Here is a 19480-nt window from a genome sequence, read left to right on the forward strand (position 1 = left end):
TGCCCAGGGAAGTGGTTGAGTCACCATCCCTGGAAGTATTTAAAAGACGGGTAGATGAGGCGCTTAGGGACATGGTTTAGTGGGCATGGTGGTGTTGGGTTGACGGTTGGACTCGATGATCTTAGAGGTCTTTTCCAACCTTAATGATTCTATGATTCTATGAGATAAAAATGTATATGTTTGCTTATATATTTAACTGAGTCTCAAGTACAGCAGTTGTGAGCTAAGGAAAGAAAAACAGTATTGATAAATGCCCTGTTAAAGATCTTGATTCAGAGAAGCTCTTTAAATCGTACCAAAGAGTTGTCTCAAACTTTCTGAAATGGGGACTAATGTGTTCACCAGTGTGACACAGGACCAAAATCAATGACAATAGGTTAACTTTAATATGCTAGATGTAATTGCTACATTTTGGAAGGAACATTATCTCAAATTGGCTTTAGCCATGCTGCTAGAACAAATAAGGCCAGTACTTACAAATAAGGCATTTCAATCCATTTAAATGAGGATGTATGCAGTTGACACTACCAAATGCACACTTTACTTCAGTAGAGAGAACTCTGGGACATCTCTCTGATGATTTTGGGTATGATCACCTATCAGCTACAAATACAATTCTTACTAATCCAACCAATGCTCAAGGCAGGTAAAGTAACTTCAACAGAAGATTCAGTTGTTTAGTGCCTACTCTGTATACTAAAAAAAATGTGCCTACTGAAACCAGTTAGAAAGCATTTCCAGATCCATTTTTATGACATGCAAATCTTTTCGGATCCCCCCCCATTCCCTAAGGCAAAAATTATTGGATATATTACAGTTCTGAGATAGTGGTGAGATGTGTTGCCTCATGACATCTTACAGAATATATCCCCATTTCTCTGTGCACTCACTTTTTCCAGACATTTTTACAAATCCTGACACAGTTTTGAGATATTTTATCTTCTGCAGGTGACGTTAATTGCTTTAGAAATAGATTACCCACTAGAGAAAGACGTGAGAGCGAGCTGAACATCGAAATTCCTGCTTCATTCATTGTTTAAGAGGTAATTTCAAAATTTAAAGCTGTCTAAAGAGTTTGTCAGAGATAGCTGGGAGATAGAGAGGGCAGTCAGAAAAACCCTCAGGGGATTATTTCTATTTGGTTGAGCAGCACAGAGTGTCAAACATTAGTGGAGTAAGACTTCATGAAGTGACAATCAGAGGGGGGCTGAGATGAATTCAACCTTGGAATTCAGCCAAGCTTTTCATCTCAGTAAAGGATTTTTTTTTTTTTTCAGCAGGTTCCACAGGTTGATTATGAACTCTGTCTTGAAATATTTCCTTTCATCATTTACAACTCTCTGAGGAAAAAAAACCAAAAGTGTGAGTACCCCAAAATATTTTTCTCCTTTAAATTTTAAGTTGACATAAGTGGCTCCTGTTTTAAAAGGGCCACCAACTATATGCAGGTTAAGAAGACCATAATTCTGACCAATGAAAAAACAAATTACAGATTCTTTTTTAAAGAAATATTAATAATAGTTGCTGTTAGCATCTATCTCTTCTGTATGCCCTTTATTTGTGAGGGACTCCTAGAATTATCTGTGAATCTCTGGATAGAGAATTTTACAAAAGTGGATGACAGTTTAGACGTGACATAAACAATCTGTTATATGAACGATGATGTAGAGAAAAGTGCTCATTATATGCTGAATATGAAATTATTATATTAAAAGATATCACAGCTAAAACTAAAAAAAGAGTATCTTAAAATACCATGTAGAATTTAAGCTATGGAATTAATTCACTGTCAGAAAAAAATAGAAGCAATTTAGACAAAAGTTAATAGGATTTCAAAGATTATTCATTTATACAACTGATTTCAACTTCATGGCTGGCAGACATCTGTCTACCTTTCGTGTTCATTGGCATGCTTTTCCCCCTCTTTTTTCAGAAGTACCAAATACAAGATGGATGTGTGTCTCACTTGAGGGACTCTGTTTCAAAAAGATCTGAATGAGTAACAGAATTAGACAGTTAGTACAGGAGCTGCAGGACAGGTAAAGTGCTCACCAAAGGGGATAATACAGCAGGTACATGAATAAATATCATGCCAGCAGAGGGTGATTGGTGGAGTTTCTTAAGTACTGCCCTTGAAACTGATCTTTTCCAATATTTTCATTAATGATGTTGGCATAAAAAAAGGTGCATGCCAATAAAGCATACTGAATATGCTAGGCTGGGATGTATTACCATAGAAGAGGACTGCAATAACTGAATGACCACAAGGACTGAAATAATGAAAATGGGAATAAAATCAGTATTGCTATATGCAGGTGATATACTTGAAAAACACCGTAGATCTCAGTGTAAATTGGGAGTTTCTTTTTGGAAGTAACTGATAAGCCTCAGGACTTGTGATCTCAACTAATTAGCTACAGGTTCACTACAAGCTATCAAGATTAAGCACCAAGGAAGGCAAATGTAATTCTATTATGTATGAGGAAAGTATTCCAAAGTAAGAGAGGGAAATATTAGTATCATTATAACAGATAGTGGTGGGACCCCATCAGGAATACAAGATAAACTCCTGACTATCAGGGCCAAAAAATATGAGTGCAAATCTGCAGCAATGCTTACACCAGTGAGGGATGTAGAGCCCTTTCACAGTATTAAGCTTTTGCCTGATTAATATGGCTAAATGGGTACCAAAGCACCCAAAACCTCTTTTTTTCCCCCTGACAACTTGAAGCAGAGCCATGAGCAATGTAGTCAATTTCTGGGAAATGCAGGGCTGATTAGCAAGGTACTGCTTGCAGCTGGAGGCAGTCAGAGGGATGATTTTACAAATGTCCAGAACAATTTTCAGATAACTTCTGTTCACCAAAGAGTTACCCTTCTGTTCGCCTCTCCGTTACCCTCCATTTTGTCTTGGTTTCTTTAAAAAGCATTCTCCATGTCCTTAATATTTTGTATTTCATGTAGGCGTCAAGGTGTTGGTAGTGGGGGGCTGCAGGAGTGGCAAGGAGGAGGAGCTCCAGAGCAGAGCAGATATCCACACAGCAGCCCATGGAGGACCCAATGCCAGAGCAGGGGAAAAAAGTGAGGAGGAAGGGGAGGCTAGGCCTCCTGCTATGTACTGACTGTAACCCCCCATTCCCTGGTCCCCTGTGCTGCTGGGTGGGGTAGAGGAGTCTAAAGGAGTGAAGCTGAGCTTGGGAAAGGGGTTGTTTTAATGTTTGGGGTTTTAGTTTTTCATTGCCCAAATCTATAAAATAGATTGGCAATACATTAATTTTTGGCAAGTCAAGTCTGTTTTGCCTGTGACAGTAATCGGTAAGCAATGTCCCTGTCTTTATTTTCACCCAGGAGTTTTCTCATTCCTGTTTTTTCTTATTTTCTCTCCCTGTCCCACTGGGGGGGGGTAGTGAGTGAGCAGCTGGGTGGGAGTTTGGTTGTTAGCCAAGGCTCACCCACCACATCTTTACATCTGCAGGATGTATATAAAGGTGAAAAAACAGACTTGCTCCCAAAGCTGTAGGAGAAAATAAAATCCTAGGAGAGAATGAAATTATCTCAACTTCGTTTGCTCATGGCTTTAGCTGATTTCTGATCAACAATCATTCTTTTCTGTACCAGTAAACCAATTGAGATTACAAGTATTGGGATTTCACTCTTTAAAGTGTCATTCTCTTTAGCTGTATTTTTTTTCTCTACCATATCTATGCCACAGGCTCATTTATTTTTCTTCAAACAAAGTTGGAGGTTCCTATTTCACATTTGTAACTCTTTTGCTGCAGCACAACTACCCACAAAAGATCCCTTTCCACAATCCAGCAAGTCTAACAAATTCTTTTCAGATTCAAGGAATACTAATTTGAATGCATTGCTTTGTTACAGTCCCCTAAACCTTTTTGAGGAGAGCACCTACACATGCTTGCCTCTGCAGAATTATATATTCATAATAAAACTGTCAATTTTTTACATTTCTGAACATTTAAAGACAGTGCAAAGCAATCCATTCAGTGGTAGTCCACTATACTGGCATGGCATTCAAAGCCTGATATGTGCATGCCCAGAGGGTGTTGCATTCTGGAATGAAGCACAGTTGAGGATCACATTGGACGGTCATGTGAAGCAGGCCAAAGCTCACTTATAGTCACCTATTCTGTGATACCTAGACTGCTACAGGTTGTGAATTTGTGTATCAACCATACTGTCAGACCTTGGAGAAATCTTCTTCAGCAATCTAAGTGGAGTGGAGAGATTGTGATGAAGAAAATGTTTTTAGCATGCACTCTGAGATCTGTTGTTGCATATTCCATACTCAAATGATTGCTCAGAGGATGCAGTCTTTGAATAGCTCTGACATTAGTGAGGTCCTCAGGTTTTTTTCCTGCTTCTGAGGAACAGGTGAGGAAAAAAGCTAGGTTTAATAATACATCTTTGTAACGGAACTCTGATCTCATCTGTTTCTTTGTTCTTTCCACTCACCTGCATAGAGAAATGTGTTATTTATCGAGTAATAATGCAAACAAAATAATTTCACTAACATGTATATTGGAGACAGGAGTTTGGAGAGAGAAAGAACAACTGTTGCATGCTCACTTTGTTCAGTACTGCCTAGGGTTAACTGATGTGGGCAACAGGTGCTTTTTATTCACTTAAAAATCATAGGGTGATTCAAAGGTACGGTGTTTACTCAGTCAGAAAAGGGGATAAATTCTGTCCTGCAGGCCGGGTTGAACATGCTTCTCTGAGGACATGGGCAAGGTCACACAAAGATAGCATTCCCACTCATGCATTTGGTTACTCCCTCACTTGTGGCAAAAGCAACATGCTGAAATGTTTCCATGGATATGGTGGAGTGCAATACAGCCAGGATTTCCCTGCTGGTAGAGCACTACACAGAACTCCAGAGATACCCAGTGGAACTCAGTTATGTTAGGGATTGACACTGTTTCTTACCTCTGTGTAAACTGGACAGACTTCTGACATGATTCTGCTTGCACTGTTTCCTTAATCTGAACACCTGAAGTACTTGTGTATGCTAGGCTAGTACAACATGAACTAGAGCAAAAGATCTTTTAAACAGAAAGGTCTGTAAACATGCCTCCCTCTCCCAACTGTCTCCTTTCACAGTCCCTTCCAGTCCTGCTCTCAGTCTAACAGGTTTCATCAGGTTTCCAGTTGCAGCAAATACTGTGTTAACCTCCTGGGTCTGTAAGAAACTATTTCGGTGCCAAGCCCTATTCTTCCTAAGACTTTCTTAGTGTATGCTATGCTGCAGACTCCCAACCCCCCCCCCCCGCCCCCAACAATCCAGAGCAAGAAACCACACTTCTCACTTCTCCCTGCTGTCCTCCCACTGCCCTTTTAAGGGAAGATAATGTATAGCATCTGTAAACTCTAGATAAAGAGCTACTACCCAATACGTGTTATACAATTAGCATTCAAGTGACAAAAAGATTGCCTATCAATTATTAGTGCCACTAAGCTAGGATTGAACCTGACTTAGTTGTTCCTATGTTTATGTAAAAGAAAAAAGAACGTTCTACACACATTTATAATGAATTATACAAGATCACAATGTTAAGGGGATATTGCTGTCTTTGTGGGGATAATTTTTGCCTCAAACACACAGAGTTCTACTACCTTCCTATCACTCATCTGGGAACATTTTTATCCTCTTTTTTTTTTTTAAATGCATCTGCTTTAAAGAAACAGTGTGTTTCCTTGCGTTAAAGAACTGCTGTACATAGGGGCTGGCTGGTTTCAAAGCTTAAACTCTTTTCTTTTGGTTATGTGTTTTTCATGGCTGCTGAAAATAATTTGACAAAAAGCATATTACTTACTTCAGTAATTATAAACTAATAAATGTTTCTGAATGTCACAGCTGCAAAGATTTGCATTAGTCTATTGCAGTTTCCTAACTACAAGCCTGCATATCGTTATGTCTATACTAGGAACACAATAGTATTAGGAAAATTAACTTTAAACTGTATTTGAACACACTGAAAAAGAGAGGACTGCACAATTGGTACAATTCCTATGCAGTTGTCAAAGCCTTTTAACAGTCCTCCCCCTCCACATTGCTGTTTTGCATAATGTTGTTAATATTACATGTACTCAGTGCCAGTCTTCCAGCTTAAAGTTGTACTGTAAGAATTATAGAAAAATTCAGGTCGAAAAGGACCTCTGGAGGTCCTCTAGACTAAACTTACTCTAAACAGGACTAGCTTCACCAGGTTGCTCAGGGCTTCACAGTAAGGGAATGAGGATGACTTCCTGTTGAGGGAAGATGACTGCATGACTTTCTGGGTAGTGTGATGCGATTCAGCTATCTGAAATTAATAACACTAGCAATAATGATTACGTGTCATCTAAACTCCAGAACCGTCTTGTAGACTTAAAACAATTAGGTCTACAACACTTTAGACATCAATGGGAAGAGCTGAGAAATCAGATTTGGGAAGTTTCTGTGCAGGGAGAGCCACGAGAAGAGCTATCTGACATGCTGTAAAGCATCACATTAGATACCTCAGCAGAAACAAGGAGAGAGGTGGAAGGGTGAATGGAGAAGAATACAAAGCCAGGAAAAGGAAGGTTTGTATTTGGTTGTCTGCTTACTGGAGGAACAGTTTTGTAATTTTTACCATCCTTCAGCTTGTACTAGTAACAGCCATTTTATGAAATATGTTTTCGCAAGGTGTGCTTTATAGATGCATTGTGTAATGCAAAGCAAGAACCTTTCAAATAGTTACATTAACAAGCAGCCATGAACCTGGCTCTGTTCTGCCTCAGTTGTATCTTGTTTGCTCAGCAGCATATAAAAAATTAAAATTGTCTGAAACAGTCAACGACTGGCTCCTCTACGGAAGCAACACCTCCAGATGCTGCATATGAGGAGGCTGTTGGCTCTGTATCATCAGCTTTTGACCTCATTTTGCTCAATGAACACTTCAGAGAAGGTGCAGGGGGGGTGGGAATACATTATGACTGACATGCACTGTGCTTCAGTGGTCCTGACAGCCAGAACAGTCCCTGTGAACCAGCACTGCCAGTGGAAAATAGAAGCACTCTAAGGCTAGTTTAGCACATTTCTTGTGTCAGACCAGAGCATGACTCCCCCAGCATGAAAGTATGAAAGGGTGGCTGAACAAAATCAAGCCGCATGTGTCTCATAACTGGCCATTTGTCCTGCTTCTGCAGAACCTTTTTCTGAAATTATTATATTACTGATGGAAGGTTTTCATAGATTATTAGAATAGGAAAAAGCAAATACCGGAGTTTGATATCAAGAATTTGTCCTGAGAACTCTACAATTTTGATACACACAAACACACACACACGTTTTCAGTTATGTACCATCCAACCAAGTTGATTTTAAGCATTTGCCTAAAAGATCCATTTTATTATTCAGAGCTGTCTTCTTTGCTTGATTTCACTGTGAACTGGGATTTTTTTCAAGGAAAAAAGAACTCTATCATATTGATATTTCTAGCTTATGCATTTTTTCTTCCTTGTGAAGGATTAGGATTTTAAAAACATTCTAATAAGGCATGAATTGGAAGTGAAAGTTGTCATTAAAATTCTGTGAAATGGAGTACTGCAGAACTTTTTCAGTCAGTTCCTTTTGAGTTGTTTCTTATCATCTAATTGAAAACTGATGGTAATAGTTAAAATGCATATTTGTAAAATATGTCATAGAAAATGGAATCTCAACAGGTCTGACCAATGGTTTTTCACAGTCTTTTTACTAACTTACACAACATAAAAAGAACATTTTGATTTCTAAGTGTACAGTATTTTAAACAGCACTTAAAAAGAGGAAAGGAAAAATGGGAGTTAATAACAGATAATAGAACTCAAATAATTTTGTACCTTTTCCCCTTAAAATATAATTTAGGCATTTGTTTCAGTACTGAATCAGTATTGCAAAATGTGCAAGAACTATCAAATGATTACAAAGCAAAATTATTTGCATTTTCTCCATATGGTGCAAAGTAAACAACAGTCTTGACACAAATCAGAGTGCCTGTTTGACATCAGGATTTCTGCCAAAACGTAGGTGGTTGGGACAGCATTCATGTCTTTTTCTAAAATTACAAAACTTGATTGTACTGTCAAAACAAAAAGGAAAACTTCATGTAGTTTTCTAACCTGATGCGCTAACAGAATCTGCATGTTCACAATCTAAATGTTGACAAGGTCTGAGAAAGTAAACACATCTCTCACAAGAATGGAGAATGGAGTGATAAATGGAGGAGACAGAGATACCATATGAAGATCGATTAAGTGTCTGAAGATAAAGAATACGCATCAGTAGCAACTGTTAACTAAAAGGGGTGCAAACATCCATAAATAGAATAATTTGTTCTTAATACCAAGAAAAGAGAACATAGTGACCTTCATGAACGTTCTTGCATGGCATATAGATAATAGATGACAAAAAGCCACAATGAATTAGCAATCCTTTTTTGAGTCAGATTAAACACAGTAAAAAATATTAACTTCAACAACATGCATTTTCACCTAGCTTTTTCATTAGTAGCCTGATTTTGATAGGTATAAAACATTGTCAGCTTTATTGACTTAATTTTCCCTGTTATTTAAGATGCCTGCAACTGCCAGCTCTGAGGCCCTTTTAACACCCCCAACAGATAATATGCACCCCAGGTAGAACATGATATTTAGCACATGATGGATGTCATAAAAAGTGCCTGGAATTTGCAGCCTGATGCCCTGCAGGCTTCCAATCTCAGGAGCCATCCTGTACCCAGTTATGTTTGGTAACATCTAGTGTCAATTTACAATTTACTCTCTGTGTCAGGACCATTGAGTACTTTCAAAATGACCTACCTGAAAAAATCACAGAAGTAGATAACACTGTGTGGTAACTCTTTGTAAGGAAAATGAGGTTGGTTGTCTGTAACTCGACAGGGCATGCCCAGCTGAGGCCTGATGTATTTAAGGCGTGGAAGTAGCCAAATGCCGTGCAAACCCTTCCTGCTCAAAGCCTGGCACATCCAGGGCAGCGCACACCTGATAACCTTCCATCGGGATCTTAGATAGACTCCGAAGGAGGGTTTGTCATTGCAGGCACCACTCTTTCTGGCAGGACAGAAAATTTCAGCTACTTGAGAGCTCCAGCTGCAAAGAATTTTCTGACAGGAGAAAAACCTGTCTTGATCCTCCAGCAAATCAAAGCTCTGTTCAAGTATTGCATTTGAATCCCTATAAATACACAGGTGAGAAGCTACCTATCTAGTGTGTGTGGTATCTTCTCTTCTGTGTGTTTGGCATTGACAAATATACCTATGAAATAAATGCAGAAGAACAAGCAGTAGCAAAAAACATGTTATTGAAAAAAGAAATATTATTTTTTATAACATCAAATCTTATCAGAGAACTGGGCAAGTGTTTTATTTTTAGGCGGGGGTGGGAGGAACTGACTGGAAACTTTGCCCCTTGCCGGGAAAAAAATGAAGATGAGGAGGATGCACAAGGGCAAATGACAGCATATCAGGACCATCAGCAAGAAAAAGAGCTGGCTACTTTGCTAAAAAGTCTGGAAAAGCTGGGACTGTTCAAAAAGTGCCCATCTTTCACTGGGACCTATGCTGCTATGAGGAAAATTCTCTTCCAAGCAGAGCTGGACATTTGTAAAAGCTAAGGCACAGATACTCCTCTTTCTGTTTAAAAGAGAAACAACTGTTTCTTCAGTTTCAATCTGCTAAGTTTTTCATATATCATAATAGTAGTATGCTTAGTTAAGTAAATTATAAGAATTGGAAAAAGAAAAAAATGGGGGGTGGCATTAGTGTGCAATTATTTATTCCACTTCATGTAAATAAAGAACTATTCTGTATCTTTGTAAATGTCAGGTTGTCTGGAAAGGTTTTGCAGTGACCATCCTTAGAAGGTTTCAAAAGTCACCTGAACAAGGCTTTAAGCAACCTCATCTAGCTTTGAATTTGGCTCTGCTCAAAGGTGGGGTGGGACTAGAGACCTCCGGAGTCCCTTCCAACCAAAATCTTTCTATGACTTTGTGGCTCTATTTATGAATAACAGGAGAAAAAAAAGAAATGAGAAAAATTGTGCAGTTCTGACTAAAAAATTTATTGTCCCTGTGGAGAGGTTGAGCCTTGTCTGTCAAAAGTTCCCATTTTTCCCTAACTGGTCCTCTGATGTCAAATATTTAATCAACGTTTCAGTCGTTTGCTATCATCATAAAGAAAAAAAAAAGGAACTTGGCATATGCAGTTGTCTTGTTGGTGTCCTTATCATTAGTACAGATAGAAAAAGGGTGTTCTTGACCTTACAGAGAAGTAATTTATAAAGGAGAAAAAATATTATTGTGGCATAAAAATTCAAGCCTTGAGTCCCTTTAGGTAGGAATATAACTATTAGTGGCTACTGCAGATTCTGTTTGTTTAAATTCATAATTTGTTAATGTCCTGTCAGATCACAATTTATTTCATGTTCTTAAAGGAAGAGGTATTGTCATACACAGCTTACCTTCTTAGTTCATTTTGTGCATAGGTTCATTGTCCCCTAATAATTCCGTGACAGAGACAATAATGCTGAGAATCTGAATAATACTGATAAATATCTCTTTTTGCTGTCGGAAGATACACCAAAGCACATCTTTGGCTGTGCTGTACTGGGGAAAATGCTTGCAAAGGTATGTTTTTTCATTACATTGCTTCAGTTTCGATGAGCTATTGCAGTAATTTGCTTTCTGACAGTCTCTAAGAGCATCCCTTTCAAGGATCCCTTGTGCTGAACTCCATAAATGTGGGGTTTTTTTGAAGTTGTCCTGCCCTGAAAGGAAAGATTAAATGGAACCATCACCAAACTGCAATAGCTCACTGTCCTCCAAGCATATAGGTATAACTGTGCCACTGTCACCCCTCCACTACTCACACACCTGTTGACATGCCAGCAGGTATGAATGAGCATGTATATAAGCCTCTTCCTATCCATGAGTGCGTACATGGATAAAACCTGCCCCATCCTTTCCTGCTGCATGCCATTGCTGCCTTCCCTCCATCCTCTCCATTGGTACAATAGCTAATACTTTCTGACCTCAGCTAGGCTGTCTTCTCTTTCTGCCATTCAGCTCCTCAGAGGCAGAATTGTCTGTCATGATTTTTTGGCAAAGAATATAAGAGGAGTCTATTTTATTTTTTAGAACAAATGCATTCAGATTTAATTTTGTATTGTGAATGTGGTACTTCTACACAAATATTCCCTTGATGGTTACAGCTGGCCAGGCACAAAATGCCAGCAGTACATCAAACCTCTCCAGCCCTGACCTTATTTACACTTACAACATGCTCAGTTTTCACATCCATTGAATCCTTTGGCTTTGTTCAGCTGACAAGTAAATGTTCCTATTATTGTACTTTTGATAATGTGGATGCAGTTTCATGAGTATGCATGCCAGGAGCAGAAAGTAAATTAGCCATGATGGAGTATCAGTTTGAGGCAGAAGCACTCCCACAAAGGAGTTATCTAAAAGTCAAATTCCTCTGAACTCTTAAGTCAGATTTCATTAGCGGACAAAAATATTGAACGCCACCCTGCTTCATCGTTTGGCGCAGAACTCAATCCCTTCTCTGGCACTCTCTGTGGGGTGAGACAGTCTTTCCTGTTGTGTTTTGCAGTCCAGCTCCTATCAGGTAGCTTCCTGGGTTGAGCACACCGTGCATGACCACCTCTGCATTTCTAGGAATGTCTTTTCTTTGCAGTCAGCTCTAAAGCTTGACCTGTGCTGCAAGAAGACACCTTCCCCCTCCTCCCCTCTCCATTTTCTCCAGCCTCCCAACACCTCCCTGGTGTTGTAGGTCTTGCCCTTCCCAGCATGTTGGGAGCCTCCCCATGCTTTGTGTGCTGGATAGCTCTAAGGGAAGCAGTGTCTCCTCCTCTCCAGAGACCTCCACTCAATTTTTAGTGGCATGGCAGCCACTAAAAAGCAAAGAGACACCCTCTTGCCTTGTAGCACAGCCACTCTTTTTATAGTAGGACATACCACACAGTGTGCATAAATTAAACGTTGAGCAAACCAGAGCTGTTCTAGCATCTTTTCACAGTAATACAGACAACTGAACAGGCATTAGAAAACCTTATTGTGAAACAAGAAAGGACCTGAAACTATGAAATGAGAGTTTCTGGCCACTAAACTAGTTTGGCCCTGAAGTGCCAAACTTCTTCACTAGGCTTTAAGTATTTCTTCAGTATTTTGTCTAACGGTTTAAAACATTAGCTTTCCAGATATATCTACATATATTTTTTTGGTTCCACTATATTATGACACACGATTTCATATTTTTGGCTCTCTGACTATTTAAATTCAGAATTAAATGTTTTCTCTGTTACTAGTTATGACATCTTGAATCACAGTTGACAGAGTTGAAGCAGATGAATAAAAGGCCATAGGACTGCTTCCCTCAATTCTGCTTACTGATAACTAGAAAATTCACTCTCTTGATAACCTCCTCACGTTGAAATGAATATTTCAAATTTCTCCTCATAGAAGTGAAATAATGGGGAAAATGCAACATAAGTCAGTAGTGCTCCAGTAGAACACTCTAATTGTGAAAAAATGATGCAGTGGGCAGTAAAGAGATGTGCTGAGTGTTGCTCCTGAACCTAGGTATCAAAATAGATGTGCTGAGAAAAGCAGCATCTTAAAGAAGGTTATGTTGTCCCCATTCATTACTTCTTTTTGTAATTTATTACCTTTCCCTTACACCTTTCTCTGAGGAGGAAGAAGCAGATTAGTTTTCAAAGCCTTTGGAGGCTGTAGGTGTGTTTAGGATTAATTTCTGCAGTTCAGCTTCTGGGCTGTGTGCCACCCACAAGGAGTGGCAGCCTCCCACTAGCAGCCAGCAGGATGATTCCTGTAGCAAGCATGGCACTTCTGTCTCCAAAGAGTCAGAATATGCCTCCTCACAAGGCAAGAGGGCAGAGGACAGAAATGTTCAAGGGGCTGAAGCTTTGTCCCTCCCTTGCCAACAGAACCATGCTGAAATTGTAAACCAACATGTACAGAAGTCTTCATCCAGCTGCAGGAACCCCCCGAGCACCAAGTACATAGGATTTATTCTCAACCAGCGTCATACTAGTAAAACACACTATTATGGTGGTGAAGGAAACACACGATGGGTGCTTTATATTCCAAAGTTATGCTGCTATTACTCCTGAGAGATTCTGGATGGCTGCGTTACAGTGTGCAGCTCCAATCACCACGTCAGAAGGTCTGAAGCTCTGGGAATGTCCCTATTACGCTGAGGAGACCTGCAAGTCCGAGACTGGTGAAAACGAAAGACCCGTGCCTTTATATCCTCAGTTTGAAGGTGATCTCACGCACAAGATGGGAACAGGCATTCAGCACCCGAGAATGGGTCATGTCACTGTTAAGGCTCCTGTGCTCCGGCTGCCGCTGTGTAACCCTTCTGTGGAGAAATGGAAGATGTGAGATTTGGATGCCGTCAACGTGCCAGTTTTCACAAGCACTAAACACACACAAACCTTCACATTTTAAAGTGGTCATGTGTACAGTCGTTGTGCTGATTATACTGATTTGTTGGTGCTACTGGCACTGATTTTGTGATGCTAGAATGCGTGAGACTACAATTACTGGAATTGTTTACTTCTTCCCAACCATCACACTTTCTATTTTAAAAATAAAGTGTAGGTGAAGAAGAGAGAGTCATCCAGAGACACGACAGGCATTCCTACTGGAAAGCTCGGTCCACATCCATGACATTAAGTTAAATAAAGCCCAGGAACATGGGGAGTATCTAGAAATCAAAAGCAATTAAAAAAATAAATCTCAGTGACTTATTGAGTTAGGACGATTCAAACACTCTAACCAACTTGCTTCCATAACTATTTTCTTTATGTCAAATAGTCAACATTATTTTCATTGTTAAAAGATTTCAGCAGAGTTCACATTAAGAAGGAAGGAGACATGAAAATATGGAATACAAAGCCACACCTTGTAACCATTTTTAATGATAATCTAAAAATAAAGATAGAAAAGCATAAATTAAGTAAAATGTTGAAAAAAACGCTTCATGTATTTTCAATATCAAATGAAGGAGCTTTAGTCTCCTGTAAAAGTCAGTCTGGCTTTTTTTAAGTGACTACACAGGGAAAGCTACATGTATTAATTTCTGTTTGGTCTCTTTCTTCTGGAAATAAGCTTTTGTGCCTCTGCAGCCAGACCTCAACCTCCATATTATTTTCTCTACTCTGGCAAGTCTTCCCAAGTTCTGTTACCTCTTCCTCATCTGCATATCATCCATTGTTAATTTTATCTGCATTCTTGGTTTCAGTCACCACATATGCCTAACAACAGTCACATACATTTGTCAGCTACAAGCATATCTTGTACTTCAACCTTTTCCCTGTCATTGCCTCTTTCTCACCCTACGCTGAAGGTTTGCTATGAACTCAATCTGCACACATTTACAAACTCATCATAACCGTTCTTGCCTGTTCTGCTCCTCTATTCTCCATTTTGTCTTCTGCGCTTCCTAGGCCTGCACAAGAGGAGAACAGCACAAAAAGAGATAGAGTCAAACAACCCTTTCATTATATAATGTAATTCACACATATCTTGTGATCTGACAGCACTGATCTGAGAAACTTGCTGGTTTTCTGGGGATTTGTCTTTGCTGTTTTATCCTCGACTGTCCTGTGCCCACCATTTCATGTTTTAACAGAATTTGATGAAAAAGCTCTTTTCTAATCAAAACCATATGCAATGTACTTTTTCTGAATTCTGTATTTTAAACCTTTGAGCCAATTGGCTCAAAAGAGATTATTTTTTTCTGGAAAATCATCCTGTTTTCAAACTGAAATGGAAGTAACATACCAGCTGAATTAAAAGGATCTTTATTTTTTGGAGTATGTAATGAAACAGGAGAGTCCTAAACTTTAGGGGAGTTTGGCTTTCCTTTATGAATGTTTTGATTTCTCGTTAAAAGTTGCATTCTTGGGTAGACTGTTGGAGAAGAAGTGAACTGCAGGGATGAGAGAGAAAGGCTCATTTGGCAAAGTAGCAGGTAACTCAGTACATCTGCTTACCCCACTTAAAAGACTGACAGGATTTGCTGCACACTGAAAGAAAAGCTAGTTAAAAATACTGCAATGTGTCCTGCTTTTGTCCAAGTGAATTAATTCTTATTTGTAGGAATAGATACAGGACAAAAGAAATAAAATCGTATTACATCTCTGAGTGTTTCAAACTTTGTGTTGGCACGCATTCTTAATTGAAAGAGTTCCAGTCAGTTTTGTACAGATTCTGCCTTGATGACAATAATTATTAGCTCACAAGAAAATGCCTACTTGTATAATACAGGCTATCATACACTATCTTTTTTCCCAGACAGCTGCTCTTTTTCTTTCCTCTGAATACATCCAGGCAGATTTTTGATAGCTGCAGCCTGGAGCCAGCTTTTGTTTTTCCTGTGGGGAAAGTCAGGAAAGGAGGTGGAATCAATGACAAATGGATGCTGGAGAGTAATCTGAGTCCAGAGGTGGGGGAGGAAGGAAGAATTATCAGTGATTTTAAAATAAAAAGAAAGGGAGTTGCAGAGCAACTGCAGACGGTAGACATGTGGGCTGAGGATGGGGGCTGAGAGCAAAGGGGTGGAGGGACGTCTAAGTGGGAGCAGAAGCTGAGGGGTGGGAGGAGATAACGGGACGAATGTGGTGAGGAAGAGGGTGCAGTCCTGTGGTCAGAAGTGCATGCACCAGTACGTGCTGCGGGCTGACCAGCTGGAAAGTAGCTTTGCAGAAAAGGACCTGGGGGTTCTGGTGGACACCAAGTTGAACATGAGCCAGCAATGTGTCCTTGAGGCAAGGGTGGCTAACAGTATCCTGGGCTGCATTAGGAGGAGGAGTGGTGCCAGCACGTTGAGGAAGCTGATCGTTCCCCTCTCCTCAGCGCTGGTGAGGCCACATCTGGCGTGCTGGGTCCCATCCTGGGCTCCGCAGTACAAGAGAGGTATGGAGCTACTGGAGAGAGTCAAGTGAAGGACCACAAAGATGATTAAGTGACAGGAGCACCATGTATATGAGGAGAGGCTGAGAGAGCTGGGACTGTTCAAGCTGGAGAAGAGAAGGCTCAGGGGTATCTGATCAATGTATATAAATACCTGAAAGGAGGGTGCAAAGAAGAGGGAGCCAGGCTCTTTTCAGTGGTGCCCAGTGACAGGACCAAAGGCAATGGGCACAAACTGAAACACAGGAGGTTCCCTCTGAACATCAGGAAACATTTTTTCACTGTGAGGGTGACTGAGCACTGGCACAGGTTGCCCAGAGAGGTTGTGGAGTTTCCAACCTTGGAGATATTCAAAAGCTGTCTGGACATGGTCCTGGGCAACCAGCTCTGGGTTGCCCTGCTTGAGTAGGGGGGTTGGACCAAATGACTTCCAGAGGTCCCTTCCAACATCAACCCTTCTGTGACTGTGAGTCTTGGGTGTGGAAGAGGTTCTAGGAGCAAAGCTTTAGTACAGTTATTGTATGGGAGTTCAAATTTGGGAAGCTTACAGATGGGAATACTTCAGGGTTTGTGCTGTAAACAGTAACCTGGAGCTCAGGAAGTGGAAACTTAAGAACCAGGGATTCTGACAGAGAAAGATGAGAATTAAATGATGTTATTCCCGTTTCTGTTTTGGGGACAGATTAACTCAGGTAACTGTCCACTTCCATTACACAACACTGAAAGGCACAGGAGCTAATTTGCCACCTCTCTTTTACAGTGAGAACATGGTAGCTTTGTTACTGAATCTCAAACAGTTTGTTAGAGCAGTCATTTGGGCCTACCATACTCCTAACAACATGCTCACCTGCTTTCATACACACACATACACACACGTGCAATCCCTGCTCCTGTAATCACATACTGCGGAGTTAAAAACATTGTGCACTGAAAGAAAGCTTAAAATAATGCTTATTGCACTGACTGCAACACAGCAGCTTTAACAACAAAACAAAACATAAATTGCTGTTGTCACCAGTAGTGGTATATTTTTGAAAGTTTCCTTGAAGTAAATCTGACAGGCAAAACCCAAATCCACAGCTTCTTTTCCATTTTATCAATTTTTACCTCGACATATGATGGGTCTTCCAATGCTGATTTGCTATTCTTACTGGCATTTTTAAAGATTTGCCTTGGTTTAATTTCCTTTTTTAACCTCCTGTTGCTTTAACTCATTTTAAGTATTATTTGTATGACAGATGTATCTTATCTTCTTTGAGACGCAGGGATTTATTACCACAGCAATTCCTTGTGATGAACAGTTGTGTAAATGGAACAAATAAATTCTTTCGAAGAACGACATGGGAGGGAGATCAGTGAAAAAAGTCAGTCACCATGTTTCTTTTACTGGGAGACTTGTACCCACTTCTTCTGTGACCACTTTCTCTTGTTTTCAATTATTATTAATACTTGATTACTAAATTATTACAACTTCTTAATTTTTCCAGATAATATCAGCCTCCAATGGGCTCAATACTGCAGGCGTGTAAAAGGAAAGGTCTAAAAAAGAGTCAAAATCTGAAGAAAGAGTTCCTCCCACCTGTTTAGCTCTTTTCTCTCAAATTCTCACAGCCTTACAGAAAACTTTCTCATCTGGTCAGGACACAGGAAGCTGCATGGCATCCCAAATGCCAGATATCTTAAGCTTCTGCAGTGCTGCTTTTCACTTTCCTGAAATGCCTTCTAGCAGGCTATGTCTAATGCAGGAAGCCAACCGAGCCTTGAAGCATAAAATTCTGAGACCAAGACAATATCTTAAGGACTCAGGGAAGAAGAGGGATGGGTTGCATGGGATGCAACCATGGTGAGATAAAAGCATTGGCTCATTCGCATACATCAGGCCTCAATTCCTGAGCTGAGATGCTGGCAGGAGAATCCTAGTATTTTTAATAGAAACCAGTACAGTCTTTCCCTTAAAGTAGTGAAGAAAAATCCATGGAAGGTCTGAAGTCATTGAGGGGAACTAACTCTGGGAAGAATGGCCTGCCCTACCTAAACCAACCTCCTAGAGAGCTCAGTGATCTGCATGGAAAATGGTAGGGAAAACATATATTGCAAGAGGAAAGAAGTACCAAGAAGTGTATCAAAAAATATGTTTTTGTACTCAGGGGACATAATGGCTGCACTTGCAGCACAGTTATGACAGGTTTTCTTAAGAAGGCAACCTAGTTTTTGAAGTATGGAGTTCTTTCGACTTATCACCCAATAATTAATGAAACAGGCTTCAGATCTCACTGCTCTTTGTAGTCCTGCCAGACACACCTCAGAAGACTACTTAAGAATAACAAATAGCATCATAGATTTGGTGAATTCTTGACTTGCTGAGGTAAGGAAGCGAGGCTCAGTGGGGATGACATACAGGTCACTCCGGCACTGCTTCTGCAGCTCAGAGGGGTAGTTTTCATACAGCTGTGGCACACTGTTGCTGCTGACTGTTGTCTTAGGGGACACTGCTCTTAATACTGAGGGAAGATGATGGAAACCCCTTATATTTGGGGAAGGGAAGTGTTTGCAAGTGGTACCTTTGTACTATTTAAAGGGATTTGTCTGCAAAATAAAATACAGCAGACGGGTGAAGGAAGAATGCAAAAATCACTGTGAAGGGTAAAAATTCTCAACTGTGGCTTTTTCGTACTGAATTTCAGATAGCAGTCCAACCAGGAGAGTCTGATTTATTCTTAGCCATTGAAGTAATACAGGCAGTAAATTAACAGTCTTTCTTCAGGGAAAGCATATAAATTCTCTGGAGCAAAACCACAAAATGTGAGACAATGCTCCATTAGGGTGGCAATCTGCTCCCTCAGCTCTGCATGACCTTTTTCAGTCAGGGTTCGCCACCCTTGACTGCAGATTTGCAACAAAGTGTTCAGATGCAGAACTGCATTTCACCGTTCTTGGTTCAAGCTCATCGGGCAGATGGGTCTGGAATAATTTATGTAAATGTTTGGGACAAGGATACAAGCATAGTAAAATCTACACCTGGATTACAGAGTGCACAAAATTAGTGAGTCCTGTAGAATCCTGAATATTTCTTGGACATAGTATAGCTGAGGTGGGTGCTGAATATCTAGCTGCAGTGTGCTCACCCTGTTGTCCATGAGAGAGAAACAGTAAGAGGAGGTTTCAGTACCCTGAGTTCACACTGAGATGTGTTTTGCTAACACCAAGGATGGAGTAGATTCAGATTTCAAAACTTTAAAGCATGACTAGGCTCAAATCTAGGGCATGGATCTGGATAGAAAGGCTTTGTAATTCACACCAACGGCCAAATCACAGACCTGAACTTCACAGCTCTGAAAGGGTTTGGATCTAGGATTTATAGACAAATACTGTACAAAAGTACCTGAAATAAAGGCAGTCTAGGGGAGGGGGGAGAGAAACACCAGTGATTAAGCAGGTCCCAGACTCTAATGGGACAGAATTATTACCATTGTGTTTGTA

Source organism: Pygoscelis adeliae, unplaced genomic scaffold, assembly GCF_000699105.1.
Source record: "Pygoscelis adeliae isolate BGI_AS28 unplaced genomic scaffold, ASM69910v1 Scaffold144, whole genome shotgun sequence".
Taxonomy (NCBI): Eukaryota; Metazoa; Chordata; class Aves; order Sphenisciformes; family Spheniscidae; genus Pygoscelis; species Pygoscelis adeliae.